At 47.9% G+C, this 18,033-nt stretch overlaps 1 long non-coding RNA gene across 1 annotated transcript; it reads left to right on the top strand.

Annotated features, from left to right (window-relative positions):
• The first annotated feature begins 841 nt into the window (after positions 1 to 841).
• LOC116667285 lies at positions 842 to 8,158 on the top strand. Its single transcript, XR_004324130.1, has 3 exons — positions 842 to 1,215; positions 4,541 to 4,730; positions 5,416 to 8,158. It is a non-coding gene; the product is annotated as an uncharacterized LOC116667285 (long non-coding RNA).
• The last annotated feature ends 9,875 nt before the right edge of the window (positions 8,159 to 18,033 follow it).

Below are 18,033 nucleotides of genomic sequence, written 5' to 3'. Positions count from 1 at the left end.
ATGCGTGTGAGCAGGAAGTCCTCAGCCCAGCTGCCCGCCAGACCCCCTGGCCCCGCGGACCCCCTCCCGGACGCGCGCTCTGCGCTGGGCCGCCGAACGTCTTTCTTCCAGGGCCGATCAGACACCCGCCGAAGGGGCACCATCGCACCGACTGCCTTTGAGCCCTTGCTGTAGCTGAGCTCTGCCGTGTGCTGGGCCCTCGCCGGGGTCAGGGAGAGACCCGGCGTCAGGAGGAGGCCCGGGCCAGGTTTCCCGCTGTGTTTCTGGGGCACCTGGACGTGCAGTGACGTGTGGACTTTACGGTGAGTGCGGTTGGCTGAGCCTGAGTCAGCTCCGGGAGTCTAACTGCCACAAACAGAAGAGCCGTTTTCTTGGAGTCCACTTCTCATTCCACCAAAATACAAGCCCCTAGAGGGCTGCTCTGGTCACTGCTCTGCCCTCAGCCCAGAAGAGGGCCTGGAGCAAATGTTTCCTCCACATGGGAGGAAGCTTCCTGTTGTCAGATTATTTACTACGTCAACATACAGAAAATAGTGTTGTTAGAAGCCAGAAAATGATACCACTGATAAATGCACACACGCTACTTAGTCAAGAAATATTTCCAACTATTCTGTTTCTTTAAAAAGCCAGAATAGAAAAAAACACTCTCAAGGAGAGGGTATGGCTCAGTGGTAGAGTGCGTGCTTAGCATGCGCAAGGTCCTGGGTTCAGTCCCCAGTCCCTCCCCTAAAAGGCGATAAACCTAATTACCTCCCCCTACCTGACAAAATAAAATAATTAAATAATACAGTAGTAAGTAAATATTTTTTAAAAATTCTTTTTCTTTAAAAAAACTGTAATTAGTTGTTTTACCCTAAGATAATATTACTGATGACCTTTTTTTCTTAAGAAATTTCATAGCTTCTTATGGTTGCATCAATGAAATACCTAGAATTGAAAAGGGAACTTACTGGTTTGCGTTTTCAGAATGTTTGTATCTCCTGGGTCTCTGGTGTAATTAAATGCTACTATTGTCTCTGAAAACTGATGCAACTTTCATGAAGCAATTGCTGTAACATGGCCTCTGTGTAACAGTTCCTCGTGTAGGCTTTTGAGAAAAAAAGAAGAAGAAGGAGAAGGAGAAGGAGAAGGAGAAGGAGAAGAAGAAGAAGAAGAAGAAAAAAAGGCTTAGGTCTTGGAAAATATTAGAAAAGCGCCTCTCTCCAGGCCTACCATGTAAGCCCAGAGCTTTCGCTCCCCTGTGGACCATGACCGGTTTTGATGGGCAGTTCCTCATTTGTCGCTGGGCTTTGGGCCTCACTTCTGTTTTCTGACCACCGGCCAGCCCTGTGGTTGTCACAGGAGTCATGCAGTGGGAGGTGATGTGGCTGTCACTCAGGCTCTGGGGCCTCACACAGATGCCAAGTCTGTTGCTGGCAGGCTCTTCTCCCAGACACGGTGTCGGGAAGCCATGTGGTCCAGCAGAGCCGGGGTTAATGATCAGCTCAGGGATGAAGGCTTCCTTTCCGTGTATCCCCAGTGTCACTGGTGGAGGAGGGGACCATTGGAACAAGTCCTCTTGCCTTGCTTCCTTCCCCTTGCATGAAGGGTTACCAGTAGACATCCTTTTCATTGGGAGGGCTATCTCTGTACAAATCAGTCCAAGGCTACACTCATGATTGAAGCAACATCCAACATTCCCCAAAGATGAAGGGCTTCTGATTATCTGCAGCTCATTAAGAGGACCCCTCGCTAGAGGACAGCTCTTTGTGGGGTACCCACCACGTTCCAGGGAGCCTTCTGGGGTCCAGTGGTGCCGTGGTATACAAACCCAGACCCTGTCTCTGCTCTCACGGGCCCACACCTGGCAAATGAGTGAACACAGATCAGTATTTCCATGTGTCTTGTGCTCACAGAAGATGGACCACAATGTATTGGAGTGGCTAATTTTTAAATTTTTGGTCAGATTGAATCCTTTTTTTTTCTTAATTGAAATTTAGTTGATTTACAATGTTGTCTTAGTTTCTGGTATACAGCAGTTATTTGGTTTTATATATATATATGTATGTATTCTTTTTCAATATAGGTTATTACAAGATATTGAATGTAGTTCCCTGTGCTATACAGTACGATCTTGTTGTTTATCTATTCTGTATATAGTAGTGTGTATCTGTTAATTCCCAAACTCCTAATTTATCTCTCCCTCCACCCTTTCCCCTTTGGTAACCATGTTTGTTTTCTATGTCTGTGAGTCTATTTTTGTTTTGTAAATAAGGTCATTTGTATCATTTTTTTAGATTCCACATATAAGTAGTATCATGTATATTTGTCTTGGTCTGACTTACTTCACTTAGTATGATCATCTCTAGGTCCAGCCATGTTGTTGCAAGTGGTGATAGTTCATTCTTTTTCATGACCGAGTAGTATTCCACTCTGTATATAAACCACATTGGTCAGATCCAGTTCTACCAATCACCACGACACGGTCAAATCTACAAAACACTGGGAACTTTGTAGGGGATAGAACATCTTCTAGGATACAGAGTATTTTGCAGCTCCCATCCTAAGCCCCACCTCCAGCCCCTCTTTGGGCTAGACAGCCACCTCTTTGGATTCTTGGGGGGCTCATCCTCCCCATCCGCAGTGTGACTTGACAAGAACTGGGGTACGAGTCAGTGAGGGAGGCTGCCTGCCACCCAGCAGGCTCCCCCAGAGGTAGGCAGGTTGGAAGCAGGGTGTGGTTCATGTTTGGTTGTGCAGAGCACATGCTAGGGTGCTGGAAGAGAACTGAGGTGAAGCTGAGATCAGAGCCTTCCCTGGTATAGAGATTCTCGGTGACATTGCTGATCAGCTGGTGGCCGTGACAGCCTGTCTGGGAGGCCACCTCCACCCTCAGCTCATCTGAGGAGGTGCTGCAGGGCTGGGAGTGCTGTCTGCACTGACAACTCTTGTTTTTCTGCTCGGCTTCCATCCAGGGCCCCCCTCTGGGCTGCTTGCTGGCCCTGGCCCTGGCAGATCTATGGTGTGGTTTAGGGGGCATTTCAGCATGGAAGGAAGGGCATGGGCTGGAAGACTAATGGCCCTGGCCTCCCAGCCCTGCACTTCATGCTTTGTAATCTAATGACATTCTGATGCTACCTTTTAGTTGTTGCATGATGTGGGGTAACACTTGGAGAGGTAACAAATAAACCCTCGAATTTCAGAGTCTGAGCACTGATATTTACATCTTGTTCAGGGCAGTGGGCGACTCCCCTCAGGTGCTGACTCGGGGAGCCAGGCTCCTTCCGGCTCATTGCTCAGCCATCCCCTGGGGGCTTGGGGACCTCTGCGTGGAGGGAGGAGGTGAGGGAGAGGACACCTCTTACCACGTGAACCACACAAGTCGCTTCTGTTCACATTTCCTTGAGTTGGAGGACTGCGAAGTGAGACCCCAGTGAGGATTCTCTCGTGTGGGAGGGGAGCGGAGTGCTGCTGGACCATTAGTCAATCCATCACAATAAGGGGTCAACTTCTCAAGCCTCAATTTCCTCATCTGTAAAACAGGCATGTAGAAGCCACCTCCGAGAGTTCTGTGAGGATCAGAGCTAGTGTATGTGGTGCAACTAGTCTAGCACCATACATAACCCTTGGCCGTGCTGACAGCCCGCGAGAGAGGGGCTCTCTCATGGGTGGGATTGGGGGTTATCCAGTCTCGTCCCCCCTGGCTACTGGGAGGGCTTTGTCCATGCCTGGGCTTCTGCCCAAGGTTCCATGACGATGTGAAGCAATCAGCATTCTGTATTATAATTATTGTGTAAACGCAAGTGTATGTCGTGATGATCATCACGTAATGTGTGTTGTGATTATTCGGTCGATGCAAATGAACATCTCACTCTGATATATGTTCACGGCCTAATATTCCCGGGGCCCTGACCTAGGCTTTAAAATATTTCCCCATTGTCTGCTATCATTCAAAAGGCTTTTGTTATCAAAGCAACATAGGTCATTGCAAAACTTGCCAACCCACCGACACCTATACAGCGGAGCTTAAAAACTTCCTCTCCAGGCTGGGTGCCCCCTCCCCTACCAGCCCAGCTTAGATCAGCAACCGTCGTTACCAGTTTTGGTAAATCTGTTCAAGAATACTCTGTTTATTTCCCAGCGTGTACAAATCCTTTCTTTTTCCACAAAAGCAAAATCAGGCTGAGCTGTGCTCTGACGCTTTCCTTTTCACAGCCACGTGGTCTCCCATCGTGGCCACAGTTTATTTAACCAGAGACGAGAGCTTTAGTGGTAAGTGAAAAGGCGCCAGACTCTTCTTTTCGCCGTGTGAGCTGTCTAAACTCCCCAGTCCCCTCCCCATCAAATTGCAGTCCCCTCTTTCCTTCTCGCCGAAATCACAATTCCATCTGGCTACATCCTCCTGCCTCCTACTGGGCAGCCCTCACCATCCTGGGAAGTGGACAGGCTGGTTCCAGGGCTCTTGTTTGTTCTGTGTTGAAAACCCACAGGGACCCCTTCCCTGTACCTGTAGCTTCAGGCTGGTTCAACAGAGCCAAGTTGTCTTTGTTATGTCCTCCAGGCCACTGAGGACACTCGGTTCAACGTCAGGGATTTGGGCCTAGAGATGGTAGATCAGAAAAGGAGTTTCCGTCTGTTGCTCAGTCCCTTTGGATTAAGGCTTCTCAATGTCGTGAGAAAACCAAGTGGTTCTTTCAACTTTGCTGCGGTCCCAGATGGGGAGGAAGGCCACTGAGACTTCAGAGATCTTGGTGAGTCTGCATTCAAATAATGAAAATGCTTTAAAAAAATGTATTGATGTGTAGTTGATTTACAATGTTAGTTTCAGGTGTACAGGCAAATGAGTCAGTTATACACACACACACACACACACACACATTTACATATATTTTGTGTGTGTGTGCACCATACAACTGGCCCAAGCCGGGGGAACCACCTGGCTCCAGCCCTAGAATAGTATTTTCCAGTTTCTAGCCATCCGTGTGCCACCTTCTGCTTTCCTTTTCTGCATCTTTGCACACCACCTTTACCAATTTATTTAGTCTCTATAGATTTGAATAATTGCCCTTAGAAATTTACAATCTATTTTAGCTCTGTCTTAACCCTAAGGAACGTCTTGGAGTTACAGGTTGGTTGTGTAAGCTACACTTTTTCCCCCTAACATCACAAGAAATCCAACTCTGAAAAAATTATTCGTCTAGGTACTGCCTAACATCACGGTCTACACCGCACTTTGGCAATTCCTGCCCTGGTACCTTCTGCATCTCTTCAAGCGAGATGTGGCCCTTTGAAGCATTTGAGAGGAGGCCCCTTGAGAGACCTCTGGGACATGTAGGATTTGTGATATCAGGCAACCACATCTGTTTATTCTGCACCAGGACACAATGGCATTTTTGGCCACAGTGATCCTCATGGAATGTTCTTCTCTTTTTCCAGAAAGGAAAGAAATGCTTCCATTTTTTCAGCCACCACCGAGGATAAGGAGTGAAGTGTGAGGACGCATCCAGGGACCCTTGCTCCAGCAGATGGAAGGATCTTTTACTGCTTCACATGCCCTGGGCCAAGCTCACATTCGTCCTATTTTTAGACTTTCGGGCTGACTTGGTGAATTTGGCCTCCTTTTCAACAGATCATATTAATGAACTGCAGATGGGCCCGTAATTGGTTCCTTTCTGTCACAATTATTTCACGTGCAGGCAAATACACTCGATGTCTCCTTGGTGAATTGTTACGCAGTTTCTAAAACCTCTGCGGGGTCTGGGAACAGGTTTTCTCTTTGGCTGGGACATCAGAGGACAGACTATTCTAGATGGATTTACTGAAGCGCTTGGATGCACACTCGGCGTCCTTGGCAGTTACGCTGAGAATTCCGGGATCTTGGCTCTGCAGTCAGTTACATGCAGGCACTGATATTTATTATCTCGGTGGTTGGAGGCGAGGGCTGCGTTACTGGATGATATTTAGAAACATTTCCCCTATGTATTAACGTACTCACAAGCTCCATTATTCCAGGGGTCTGCCCACCCCTTCCCCTCTCTTGGCCACACCTTGAAGTATTGCCATATGTCCGGGACTCCAAAGGCATTTTAATTTTATGTTCTACAGACTTTCCCTTAAGAGGCTCTATTTTTCCCCTTTGGCCTCATGTGGAATCTGGGTCCAGTTTTCTCAGTGTGACAATATAAAACAATGGGAAGGTGAGTCTGCACACGCAACAGCAGGAGATGTTGTCCGTCCGGACCTCAGGGAAGCACAGATGTTGCAGACAACCTTAGAAGGATTGGCTGCCAGTCCTTGTACTGCAGAGAACCAGCAGCAAGCTAGGGTCCGGTCCAGGCAGCCATCCGTATCTTCAGGGAGCAAAGTAAGCAGGGGGAAGTGACTGTGTCTAGATCGTGTACTGAAGTCTTGAGGGAGCAATTGACTGACTCCCAGCAGAGTCTCAGCCAGTGGGGAGTGATGGAGGACAAGACGAAACTTCCGCCCCGTTCATCCTCCAAGCAAGCATCAGCCCGCTTTCTGGTGAGTTACTCACTCAAGTGAGCGACTCTAAATCTTGCCAGTCAGACAGCTGGGATTTATCCGTGTTCTCTCCAACCTGGTGCATTACCCAGGAAGCCAGCTTTTCCCTCTGGAGCATCCTTGTCATCCAGGATGCACACGGAGGGGATGGTCACATCCCCTCCACATCAAAGGCTTTGTACCAGGACACAATTTAATATATGTGTTTACCTAGATCAAAGTGTATTTGAAAACTGAAGCTTCTGTATAAAATACAATAACTTCATTTTCAGGTCAGACAAATTTTACTATTATTATCTGCCCTTCGGATTATTTGGGCTTCTATTCATCAGTGAGATTACAGAGAGTTACCTTTTTGTTTTTTTAAGTTAATGTATAATTGACATACAACATTATATTCATTTCAGGCATACAACACAATGATTTTGTATTTGTATATACTGTGCAATCACCACCATAATACGTCTAGTTAACATCCATCACCACATATAGTTACAGAATATTTTTTCTTGTGGTGGGAACTTTTAAGATTTACTGTCTTAGCAACTTCCAAATATTCAATGCAGTTTTATGAGTTATAGTTGCCATGCAGTACATTACATCCCCAAGACTTATTTATTTTTTAATTGGAAGTTTGTATTTTTCAGTTCTTTTCAACCAAGAGTTAATTTTATTATTTCCATGTGTGGCATTCAACAACAATGTCAAACTCGGGTAATTTTAACTTTTGGAGTTGAGAACTTATGTTGCCCAAATACGTTCTGGGATGTCCTTCAGAAAGGGCTGACTCTCAGCTGTCTTACAACTCACTTGTCTCTTACCGCATCTCCGAACTGACAGATGGGACAAACCATATTGGTCATGAATCCTGCTGGCTCTGAGAGGAAAAGACTAATGGGAAAAGGCATCTGAGGTCGTTCTGGTCCGAGGGACAGTTCAGCCTGGCCGCTCCTTGGGGATGGTGTAGATGATGTGTGTTGAAGGACCAGCCGCCCTCCCTGCGTCTTCCAAGCCCACTTCTGATGATGGTCTTGACTTTTCTGTAGCCCGTGACCTATGGAAGTGCAGCGCCCATCCCAGGAAGAAAAGTCATTTCTCTCATCCTGAATTAAATGATTGGGGTGCCCAACAGTTAAGTAGCAAGTGGCCTTCGGACAGATGGCCATCCGAAAACCCTGTTTGTCTCACCTGAATTCACTTGAGCCACCAACAGCTCTAAAGTCCTACAACAAGGCTCTAGGAAGTCACTTGAGTTTTCATCATCTCTAAATGATGACGTTTAATTCGCTAATATGTGTGGTTTGGTCTAGATAGAGGATTTCCTATTTCTTCCAAGGAGTTGATTCTTTTCCTAGCTCACAATTTTGAGCGTTTACTGCCTTGAGAATTATAGTTGACCTGGGAAACTATAGGAGGAAAGGGGTGAAGTGATCATGGGCATGAGTAAAATTTTTATTTCTACTTTTATTTTTTAATTGAAATAGAGTCAGTTTGCAATGTTGTGTCAATCTCTGGGGTGCAGCATCATGCCTCAGTCATCCGTATACATACATATATTCCTTTTTACATTCTTTTTCATCATAGGTTACTACAAGATACCGGACATAGTTCCCTGTGCTGTACAGAAGAAACTTGCTGTTTGTCTATTTTATATACAGTAGTTAGCATCTGCAAATCTCCAGCTCCCATTTTACCCTTCCCCTTCTCCACCCCCCTGGTAACCATGAGTCTGTTTCTGTTTTGTAAATAAGTTCATTTGTGTCTTTTTTTTTAGATTCCACACGTAAGTGATATCCTATGGCATTTGTCTTTCTCTGTCTGACTTACTTCACTTAGAGTGACAATCTCCAGTTTCATCCATGTTGCTGCAAATGGCATTATCTTATTCTTTTTTATGGCTCAGTAGAATATACCACAGCTTCTTTATCCAGTCATCTGTGGATGGACATGTAGGTTGTTTCCACGTCTTGGCTATTGTCAATAGTGCTGCTGTGAACTTTGGGGTGCACGTATCTTTTCAAATTAGAGTTCCCTCTGGATACAGGTGGCCATGGAGTTTAATCTCTGACTTATAAACACTGAACGAGAGGCTTGGTTCCTATCAATTATTTTTAAAAGATTTATTCAAGCTCCCAATGGGCTTCCATGTATTTGAAATGAATCACCAAACATCCCTCTCTCTTCTGCACGCATCCATCCTTCCATTTGCCATTGGAATTGAGTTTCTTAACCAATGAAGCGACTTGTTGGTGCTGCTCTCATGACATCAGATTTTGATAGAAGGATGTCTCCTGCAGACCAAGGGTCTCCACCCCCAGATGAACCTCACTGTCTCAGCTGGTCCTTTTCTCTGCCGTGTGGTGCATCAAGGGGCTGAAGAACAGAGGAGGGATGTGTCTGAGGTCTCAGGGCTTCAGGGCTCTTCCCTTTGAAGATTGGAAAGGGCTTTGCAGAAGAGGGTCAGTGTTTAGAGTGACTAAATAACTAACAGCTCCCACCCATATGAGCTTTCATTTTTCAAATATATGTAGATGGTTATAATTAATAAAATGCACATTTATTTATTTGAAAGCATACCTACATTCGTTACAGACTTTTGTCATTATTTATTTTCTTAATCAAGAAATTTTAGACATGCAACCACTATCCCATGAGAGTGTGCCAAACTTTGGGGGTTCAAAAAGGGTCCTCACATTTGAGAACATAGGAGCTGCTAACAAAGAGGACGGCCAAGGCCAGTGCGGGGATGAACCCTTTAAACATCAGGCCCAGCAGAACAGAGGCCTGCATCCTGGGTGGGTTACAGAGCAAAAAGACAGAACCAAGGATGGGACCTGGAGACAGCCGACTCACAGAGCTTCACGGCTTGGCTGGTGTTTATGAAATTCCCGCTTAGTCTGCTGATTCTTTAATTTTTTTACTGGAGGTCCTGGGGATTGAACCCAGGACCTCGTGCATGCTAAGCATGTGTTCTACCACTGAGCTGTACCCCACCCCTTAGTTTGTTGATTTTTAAAGCGAGTTTTAAAACTAAATCCATTGTCCCATTGCCTAGCCCCAGTCTGGGTTTGAACAGTTAGCCCAGGAGAAACGGAGACACCGACCTGACTCTGGCCTTCCAGGGAGAAGGAGTGATACCGCCTGGCAAGACGGCCGGAGGGGGCTCCCCGGGCCCTTCTCTGGGCCAGGGACGAGGCCACGATGCTGGGTGTCTGGGCAGCGTCACCTGCTCCTGGTGGGACAGGGCCCCCTCACCTTCACCTGGGCACATAGTTGTTTTTAGCTTTTTTTATTTGCTTGGGGGTTTCGGGGGGGAGGAGTAATTAGATTTATCTACTCACTTATTTTAATGGAGGGACGGGGGCTTGAACTCAGGGCCTCGTGCGTGCTGGGCACCTGCTCTACCGCGGGGCTACCCCGTCCCCACTGGGCACGCAGCTCTGTGCTCCCTGCTTCTCTTCTCTGCCAGAGCTGAGGCTTCGTGCGTCCAGGGCTGCGTCTGCCCGGGCCCAGCGTGGGACATGTTTGTGGAATGAATAATCGATGAGCGGATAAATGCATGAACGGCTGAGTATGACTTCGACTTTACAAGTTTAGAGACTGAAAACATTTTGAGGAGATTTTCAAAGTCCAGATGGCGATTTATTAAATATGCCTTTCATTTTGTTCTCTTTTGGGCCCGCACGGATTTCTAGAGGTCAGAGTGCTCCATGAAAAGTCCTGATTTTTCCCGTTGGTCATGGAGACAGGGTATGCTCATCGTGAAAAAACTAAGTGAAGAAAAGGAACGAGGACCAAGGTGACCGGCCTTCATAACCGCACTGCCACGCAGCTCCCGGAACACCCTTGGCTCCCTGTCCTGCGTGTGTCCTGCGCAGCCTCCGCAGAGCTCCAGACCGCCTCCTGCCTCCCTGCCCTGCCCCGTGCCCCGGAGCCCTGCCCGGCGTGGCATAGCCCGGGCTCCCTCGCACTCCCCGCCCTGGCTCCCTGTCACGTCCAGCCAGTGGGACGCACCGGCCAGAACAAGGCCTGTAGAAGGCAGTGAAGCCGGGACCCTGCTCTTTTCTCCACCACATCCCAGTGGACTTCACTTTCTACTCCCGGCCCCTCCTGAGAGGTTCCAGTCCTGACCAGGCCCGGGACACAGCATCTCCTCCTCATTCTTCGTGCACACGGCCGTGACGGCTTCCCTGGCGCTGGTCTGGGCGTCCCCCTCCTGTCTGCCCACTGACCTGTGCCCACGGCTCCCCGTGTGGGCCCTTCACTACGGCTGCTTCATGGGAATCGCATGGATGGACACTGCGTCCTGCTGGGACCCGACTGAAACCACACACACCTACATTTACGGACGTGCCATCAGACTGCATGGTCTAACTTACTATCTGCTTCCAAAAAAAATTTTTTTTTTAATTTTTAAAAAATATTTATTGAAGTTGATTTACCATGTTGTGTTAATTCTGGTGTACAGCATAGTGATTCAGTTATACATTTATATATTCTTTCATATCCTTTTTCATTATAAATTACTATAAGATATTGAATATAATTTCCCATGCTGTACATTGTAAATCAACTATACTTCGATAAAAAAAAATTTTAATTAAAAAAAAAGTTTGTTAAAGTATAGTTGATTTACAATGTTGTGTTAGTTTCTGGTGTACAGCATGGTGATTCAGTTATACATCTATATTCTTTCATATTCTTTTTCATTATAAGTTATTATAAAATACTGAACATAGTTCCCTGTGTTATACACTGTAAATCAACTATAATTCAACAAAAATTTTAAAAAATGTTTTAAATTAAAAAAAATGTGTTGAAGCATAGTTGATTTACAATGTTGTGTTAGTTTCTGGTGTACAGCATGGTGATTCAGTTTTATACTTATATTCTTTCATATTCTTTTTTATTATAAGTTATTATAAGATATGAGTATAGTTCCCTGTGCTATACATTGTAAATCAACTATACCTCAATAAAATTTTTTTTTAATTAAAAAATTTTTTTTAACTTTCTAAAATTAAAAAAAATTTTTTTAGGGGGAGGTAATTAGGTTTATTTATTTATTTGTTTGTTTTTCAACGGAGGGACGGGGAATTGAACCCAGGACCTCATGCATGCTTAGGCCACACTCTACCACTGAGCTCTACCGTCCCCCTTAAAACTTTTTAAATTGAAAAAAATTGTTTATAGAAGCAGAGCTGATGTACAATGTTGTGTTAGTTTCTGGTGTACAGCATGGTGATTCAGTTATTTTTAAAGTCAGTACTTTCTTACAGGAATCTTTTAACGTCAGTAGGTAGAATTACGTCCCCTCATTATTTCACTTGATAAGATTTTCAGTAGGGTTTGACTGAAGCCCTCAAGTATTTACTGAACACCTCCCCTGTGCGAGGCATGGTCCCCGCCCTTGGTGGGGCGGGGCAGTGCTATCTGGGCAGAAAGACAAATGTGTGAATAACTGGGCAGAAAAGAAGAAGGGCCAAAAAGGAGACACCAAGCAGAGTTATAAGAGCTCCAAGGAGAGAGAGTGGGGGGCATTGAGGGAAACTTCCTGGATGAGGCAGCATCGATGACACACCAGGGGACAAAGACTTCACCCAAAGGGAGCTGAGGCCTGGAAGACAATGAGGACAGAGAGGACGTGACAGCCCACGCCTGGAGCTGCAAACATAAGGCTTTTTTTGCACGGCAAGGCGTCTGCTTGAATTGAGCAGGATGGAATGTTCTTCCAGGGCACTTCCACTCATGTCCCCTCTAAAACACTTTTCTGGAATGAATATCATGTTTTTTTTTCTGCTTCCCCTCTGGACGATAAACTCCTTGAGGCCAGGGATGAGTCCTTCGCATCCTTTGATAAACATCACACGTAGCACAGGGTGGGGATTCCAGCGGAAGTGCACTGAGTGAGTTGGAAGGGACAGTCTGTGATGGGAATGGAGATTGGCCGTCAGACCATGGGGGTCGTGAGGGCCAGGCGGGGGGTGTGTGGGAAATGCTCTGGACCCGACTCGTTCTGTGGGTGTGTTCTCTCTCTTCTAGGCAAACGCTTTGTGGCTTTGTGGACAGGGACACTGTCTTCTAAGATGCCAGGTTCCATTTTTCCATCTTCTTCCTTCTAACTGTGGGTCGGAGGTAGGAAGCCCAGCCCCTCCTCCGGGCAATGATTCGGGGGAAGAGGTTTCATGGCTCACGTTAAATGATTCTGCAGAATCAGGCTGGTCTTTAAAACAAAGGGCAATACAGTTGGAAGAGTCCCTCTTTTCCTGCCGCCCCACCCCCTTCTCCTCCTGCCAACCCAAGAAAAGCCAGAGAGCCCCAACTTCTGCCCCCAAAACTCCCTTTCTCACTCATCCTCCACATCCTGCCTGCATCCTTCGGCTGGTGGCTGAGGGTGCTGATTGTTGGGTACCGGAACAGAAGAGCGTTTGGGATACTTGTACAGCCCTTGTGTACTTTGTAACCAGGTGGATGGTGGTGTAGCAGTGGCAGTGACAACACAGAATCAGAGATGGGTACAGCTGGCATAAGCATGATCGGCTGTGCCCTGGCCGTGGGTGACTTCGCTAGCGGGCAGCTGACCTCGCTTAGAATGTCTGCACCCATGGGGTTGTGCAAATGGCGGGGGAACAGGGCGAGGGGAAGCCCAGAGCTTGGTGCAGGGACTCACCCCGTTTCATTCTTTCCCTCCCTACACACAAGTACTCTCCTTTTTCATTCCAACTTTCCAAAGGAAATACGTGTGTATTTCTTCGTGAATGATTATCTTTAACATCATTGGCAGTGCAAGTTCCAGCAGAAGTGTGTGCCTTGGACGATGTAGCTGGAGAGAAATCAGGTTTATCTGGCTTTTGAAACATCCCTATTCTCTTCATCCCCAAGCCCTGAAAGAAAGAAAGAAAGAAAGAAAGAAAGGAAGAAAGCTGAGTGTCAGGCTTCTATTTCTGACTTCAGTTGTTCCGTTAGCTCATTAGTCATGAAATGGACATTAGATGCACAAATGACCCCCTGAAGCATGTAATTCGCTTTTCAGGGAGGAGAGGTGCTTCGCATGAAACCAGTTTGCACTGATGGAACCTCGGGGTGTCCTGTTACAATGGTTCTTGTCAACATCCAGCAAAACCTGTTGACTGGTGAAAATCCGGATCGTAAATACTGTTTACTCCAGAATAATTTGTAATTCCTTTCCCAGCTCAAGTAACTATAAACTCCTACAAAGTGCTTTATAAACACTCATTAGAGTATTTCCAAAGCCCTTTGAGCTCCACGTGATTATCTCATTTGGCAATTGAGTAAACTGAGTCACAGGAGTTGAAAGGCCTGCTCAAAGCTGTGCCAGGAGCTAAAGGCAGGACCAGGCCAGAGCTCAGACTTCCTGACTCCTCGTTTGGGGAGCGGTTCCACGGGGCGTTGGGGCTGGGACACCTGGGCTCCCGACCACCCGGGGTCCCGCGGTCACACTGGCTTCCCAGTCAGCAGCTTTGTACTCAAGCCTGTTGCCTGGGACTGGCTGAGGTCCCCTGGGCTCTAGACACATCGCTGAAAAGGCGATCACGTACCAGACAACCACCATGTCCTTTCCTCCCTGGCAGCCTGGTCTCCTCTACGCTCTCATCCTGCTTATAAGGGCCCAGGGACACAGAAGCCCAGCAGTTAGACGTCAGTTTTCTGCTTTTCCATGTGTTCATGGCGGCAAAGAGCCAGGATTAGCTGGATGCAGTAAACGTTTCCTGGTTTTTGGCTGCCCTGCCTTGGAACCCACTTCTATTTGGGCTCCATCACCAGCCAGGAAACAGAAAATGCTGGCTCCTTGCTCTCCTGGACCCCTGGCAGGAGGGTACGGCCACAGGACCCAAGCCTGGCCAGTGGGAAGCACCCCCAGGACTCTGAGTGTGGGTTGAGGAGACGTCCTGGGGGTTTGCAGACTTCGCCAGGGGGTGGATGGACGTCCCAGCCTCCAGCCACTGTGCGCAGGGGTGCCCTGGTACCAGCAGGGTGCTCGGGGTCCGGAGGAGCCACGGCTGTCATCAAATTGTGGTCGCGTCTGACTTGGACCACCAGCTGACATCCTGGTGTGGTTTGCTTCCTGCTCCTTCCTGGAAACCTCTGCATTGATTTGGGAGTTACCAGTTATCCTTCAGCTGGTTCCTTCCCTGATGAAGTTAACTAGAACCAAGAGTTCGGTCTGCTTGTGTCTTGAGGGGCACAAGGAGGGCAGTTTTCCTTTTCCTTTCTGCATCATCGTATTATTCAAAGATGGCTTCCAAGAGCTGGGGTGTGACTCTCGATAAAGCAGAGATAGTAAGTCTGCCACGATCCAGACGAGCTCTTAAGGCGAGGAGTTCTTGCTTGAGGAAGACCTAGCCTGTGGTTCTCTGACACCCATGTCACACTGTCCGCCAGCATGCCACCATGCCGCCATCATGTGCCACTGTGACAGGTCTTCCTGCCATGGCCATGACCAGCATGGTCACTGGCATTACTGTCCCGGGCACTCAGACCCTCCCCGTCACGACCAAGTCAGCATCCACACGCACCCCTCTCCTCTAGGCTCCTCTCAACATGCTGCTCCCTATCCAAGGTCCTTACCCAGCTCGGATGTGGAATTGAGGCAGCAGTGAGTGGGGAGCAAAGAGCATGCTGCCCGGAGCCCTGAGTGCTTCCATCTTTCACACTGTTTGGGGAAAGTTGTGCTGCCCAGGGCACCTGGAAATCTCAGAAAACAGTGTTTTTACCTGTGTCAACACCAGTGGGCAAAATACGTCTTCTAGATGCTTAGAAGAAGATCATACAATAAAAGCTAATATTTGTTGAGTGTTTATTATGTAAAATCTCATTTAATCTTCCTAACATTCCTACGATGAAGGGGCTATTATTATCCCTAATTTAAATATGAGGTAACTGAGGCACAGAGAGGTTAAGTGACTCAGCCGGGGTCACCCAGCTCCAGGGGGTGAAGATTGCCTGGAACTTTTTCTCCTGTGCTACAGTGCCTTGTGTAGGAGCCTGCATTCTCGTGGGTGACTTCCAAAGCTCTTTATCGCAATTCCATGGAAACATGATAAAAATAGAGCTTTCCAGGGCCCACACCCTGAGATTTTAACTCAGTAAATTTTAGGAAGATGAGGGTTGGGGCTTGGAGATTGAATTGCAAACAGGCATCCTGAGTGATTCTGAAGGAATCTGTCTGGGGACAGGCGGGCACACACAGCCTCTCTCCACACTTGGCCGAGAACGTCTGTTGACCACCATACCCTTTCCTGACTTGGCCCCAGAATCCTTCTCAGTGCAGGTCTTGGAGGTGGCTTCAGGACAGAGCCAATTTGTCATCCTCAACCTAGAGTGTCCGGGAAGGGAACTGAAGGAGTTGCGTTTTGTCACAGGCCACTAACTCAACAAAGAAGGGAAATAATGGGGTATTTCTGTGCCTCGGGTTTCTTTCCACTGTGTTGGGGGGTGATGGCTATAGAATTTCTCACTTTCAGCCCGAGACGATGGATTCTTATCTCTAAATTGCTCTATTAGTTAAGGTAATGCTAGCTATTTTAACATTGTATGACATTTGAGAACATATTATAACTGTCCCCGAAACGGTTCCGAGTTTTTTTTTTAAGCTATCCACATGACCAGCTTTTGCATGAATTGAATTTGCTTGCTCCCGGTGGACCTGTTCGTTAGGATGGCTCTAAACAGCAAATCATCTGTGCCTGAAAAGCGGCAGGTCGTGGGAAAGGGGTTCTGTTCCATCCAGTCCTTTAGATTCCAGGCTGGTGGAACCTCAGGCATCCTCAGTACGGGGCATCCGAGACCCGCCACCCAGGTGCTCACATCCAGGAGACTGACGTTAGTGAAAGACAGCTGAGAAATGCCCATTGGTCAGAAGTCACATTGGCCGGAATCCGTTCCGCTGGCCAGAACCCGGTTACCTGGCTTTACTTAGCTGCAAGGGAGGCTGGGAAGCGGAGCCCCGCCTGCCCAGGAGGAAGGGGAGGTGGGTGGGTGGGCAGCTAGCCAGAGTCCCGCTGGGAGCCGGGAGGGGCTATGTGTGCCCCCGGGAAGGAGCAGCTAGGTGCCATGGCAGCCAGGGTGGGGGGTGCTTCAGCCAGCCGGGTCCCCTTTTGGACTCTGAAGTTCCTCCCATCATAGACAATTGAAATACATTCCATGGGACAGTTTTCAAATTTTATATAGCACGATAACAAGAACAATGAGTGCTTGAGAATATCCTGCATCATCTTAACAATCTCCTGTAATTTTTGGAGCTCTTTATATTTACGACTTTAGCAATGCTGCTCTGGCTCGCCTCCTGGTTTTCTTCATTAGCTGTTTATCTCCTAAACGGTTTCCTTAACCTCTAAGGGAAACCTGTCAGAATCTGTCCTTGGAATGAGGACTGGAGTGATGAACTAAAACTTGGTGGCCTGGGTCCTTTTCCTCAGAAGTCAGCATCCCTCATTGCTCACAGGCAGGTTCTGGGACCAGATCCTGGCATCTCGTCCTCCAAGGTGGGGGGGAGTCCGTTCAAATGCATTCGCCTCCTTACACTATGTTGTCCCCACGTGCACAGGAGGGTGACAATACCAAGCTCACCGGACTGCAGTGAGACGCAGGGGCGGTGCTGCCTGATGTACAGTCAGCGTGGAGACTGCTCTACACCCTTATTACCATTATCAGCTCCAGAGGCCACGAGCCACCGCTGGAGCTCAGCCGTGCTGTGTGGGTAGAATTCACCCCTGCGGATCCGAGTCTGTACATTTACGCTCAGAGCAAAGATCTGGTCAGGGAGGGGGTGTGCGCTCCCACCGAACTAACCCTATGCGCTCTCCAGCCCTCCTGGTGCTGTGACTCAGTTTCCCCACCGATACTATGGGGCTGGAAAGACAGTTCTGAACTTGTTTGTAAAACCCATTGAGGACTTTGAAATACAGATGGCGTTTAGTATGAGTTCAAAGCATCGTGTAATTATTTTATTGCCCCTTTTATTCCTGAGATCTTTCTGTTTGCTTGGCTGACAAACCCAAGCCAGAGCCATAAAATCACTTTTATGTGAGCGCCTTTCACACACATGGTGTACCGAAGGCACATTTCAGATAATGCGGAAGGTGCTCGGCGGGGAGGCAGGTGGTGACAGCAGAACAGAAGTCCGGCCGGAGGGAAGCCATCGCTACACAGTGTCAGGGAGACCTGCGGGGTCGAGCTGGCTCAGCCTACCCTGTGACCAGCTTCCACGCCCGTGGAGCGGACGAGCGGGCACACGTTGGGTCTGCTAGTTAGGATGGTTCCAACACCACATCAGTTGCGTTTCTCAACCATTGCTCTTTCTTGCGGGGTCAGAGTCTGTGTCTCACGACTATTCTGTCCAGAGCCCCGTGACCTGAAACCGCAGGACCAAAGGATCTTCAGTTTGGAAGAGACCCTAGAGGCCGGTTGGCAGGTGCAAATGCTCACCCGGCGGGGGAGGGGTGGGGGGGCCTTTCACGGCATCGCAGGCATGTGGTGTGGTCTTTGCTAGCAGACAGGGGGCCTACCCTC

The sequence above is a fragment of the Camelus ferus genome, chromosome 11 (genome assembly GCF_009834535.1).
Source record: "Camelus ferus isolate YT-003-E chromosome 11, BCGSAC_Cfer_1.0, whole genome shotgun sequence".
Lineage (NCBI taxonomy): Eukaryota > Metazoa > Chordata > Mammalia > Artiodactyla > Camelidae > Camelus > Camelus ferus.
Note: the sequence above shows the minus strand (reverse complement) of the source record. Positions and strands in the feature narration are given on the sequence as shown.